Below are 2,686 nucleotides of genomic sequence, written 5' to 3'. Positions count from 1 at the left end.
TCAGCCTCAAGCTCAAAATACCCATAAACCATCAAACGGTCCATGGTTTACGTTTGATGACATTCCGACAGTCAAATGGAGAGAGAAGTTGTCTGAAATGTCAGCCTGGGTAGATCTCCAGATGATAAGATCAGGTGCAACCATAGAATCAATTGTCAAAGAGTTTGTCACCCGTTTCACGGGATCTCTAAGAGACTGGTTTGACAGTCTTGACCCCTACAGACAATTACAGTTTGTGCAATTGCCAAACGTCTCTAGTGCTCTTGTTATTCTGCATGACCAATTTATTAGAGAGCCATCTATAGTTTTTGAAGCAGCAAGACGAGACTATCTCAATATGAAGTGTTGCTCTTTGAACACTAAAGATCTTGATTTCCATTACAAAAGACTCAATTTTTGTGGTTGTAGATAGATTTTCAAAGATGGCACATTTTATTCCATGTCACGAAATGGATGATACTTCTAATGTTGCTGACCTATTCTTTAGTGAGATTGTGAGGTTGCATGGTATGCCCAGGACAATTGTTTCTGATAGGGATGCTAAGTTTTTAAATTACTTTTGGAAAACCTTATGGGCTAAGTTAGGAACTAAGTTGTTGTTTTCAACTACTTGTCACCCTTAAACTGATGGTTAAATAGAAGTTGTGAATAGAATTTTATCTACTCTGTTGCGAGCTATCATTAAAAAGAACATCAAAACTTGGGAAGATTGTTTACCATTTGTTGAGTTTGTTTATAATCGTTCTGTTCATTCTACTACTAAGTATTCCCCATTTGAAATTGTTTATGGTTTTAATCCTTTAACCCCATTGGATTTAACTCCATTACCTGTTTCTGAGCGTGTTAACTTAGATGGCAAGAAAAAGACTGAAATTTTTAAACAGATACATGAGAGGGCGAACTGAGCAATATGCTAAACAAGCCAACAAAGGGTGACATAAGCTAGTCTTTGAACTTGGTGATTGGTGTGGTTACACATGCACAAGGAATGATTTCCGGAACGAAGGAAATCTAAGTTATTACCTCGAGGGGATGGCCCATTCCAAGTTTTGGAACGAATCAATGACAATGCATACAAACTGGATTTGCCTGGTGAGTACAATGTAAGTGCTACTTTTAATGTTTCTGATTTGAGTCCTTTTGATGTAAGTGTTGATTTGAGGACAAATCCTCTTCAAGAGGAGGGGAATGATGAGATTAAGGATAAAACTATCACAAGCACATGAGATAAGGCATATTCAGATCCTATTCAAGTTCCCGTCAGACCCGTTACAAGAGCTTGAGCAAAGAAATTCAAAGAAGTTTTTTTATGCAATTGGTGAGAGAGTTAATTCTCTTTGGTTCTTTACGAACTCTTTGAACTTATTGGATTTTCGTGGCGTTCAACTCTTGACTTGCTATGGATTGTGGCGTCTTCACATACCAAGGTTCGAGCTTTCAATAAGCATTGGGTCGAGGTTCCATTCAATTCCTGGTTTAGATTCGATCTTAGGAACTAAATTGATTAGGGTCGCACCAGTTCTTGACGGGGTTCGTATCACCGATAGTCAATGCACATTCTCATTGATCCATCCTTTTTTTTTTATGAACAGCACTGGTGCTCCCCATGGTGAATGGCTTAAGTGTCTGTGACCTTTGACTAGTAACTCTTTCAATTGACTCTTTGGCTCCTTTAATTCTGATGGGGCCATCCTATAAGGTGCCTTTGAAATTGGGACGATTCCTAGTAACAAATCAATTGTGAACTCAATTTGTCAATATGGTAGAAATCCTAGGAGTTCTTCTGGGAAGACCTCAGGAAATTCATTCAGAATTGGAATATCTTCCAACTTTGGCATTTGCTCTTCAGTTTTGATGACAACGCTTGCCAAGTATCCATCGCATTGCCCTTTTAGTAGTCTAGCTGCTTTTAAGGCAGAGATGACATGCATTCTTTTCTTTTTGCATCCTCTTTTAAAGGTAAATGATTCCTTTTATGGTGGTAAAAAAGTTACTTCATTTTTCTTGCAATTTATTTTGGCATAGTGCTTTGATAACCAAACCATGCTAAAAATTATGTCATAATCATGCATCTCGAGTATTATTAGGTCAACACATAGTTTATGAACACTAATGCTGACCTCGGGTGCCTTAACTAATTGTTCTGAATTCAATACTTCACCAAATGGTACCATGACACTAAAAGGACAATTTATTATATCAGGGACTTTTTTTATTTTTCTAATGAATACTTGTGAGGCAAATGAATGCGCAGCTCCTGAATCTATTAGCACATATGTAAGCATTTTAGAGATAGATAGTTCACATGATATTATTGAGGGGTTTCCTTCCGCATCCGCTTTGGTGAGTGTGAATACTCGGGCATTAACATTTTCTTGTTGCATACCATTCTCTAAACAATCTTTGATGAAGTGTCATTCTCTTCTATTTTTGAAATATGTTTTAGTATTAGCTCGACATTCCTCAGGGTGAGTTCTGGATTGCACTTTGGCTTTTATAAAGATTCATTCCAATGATTTTTAATATAAATACGGATTCTACACAGCAAGCAAAAACTTTGTTACAAAATATAGGAGACATGTAGGGATTCCTTAGTATATATTTCAAAAGCTTTGTTATCATATAAACAAACTTAAGATATTTAATCTTGATCGAAACATAACAAAGCCCATCATAAAACCCAAGA

The sequence above is a fragment of the Citrus sinensis genome, chromosome 6, assembly GCF_022201045.2.
Source record: "Citrus sinensis cultivar Valencia sweet orange chromosome 6, DVS_A1.0, whole genome shotgun sequence".
NCBI classification, from domain to species: Eukaryota; Viridiplantae; Streptophyta; class Magnoliopsida; order Sapindales; family Rutaceae; genus Citrus; species Citrus sinensis.
This window is presented reverse-complemented; position numbering follows the sequence as displayed.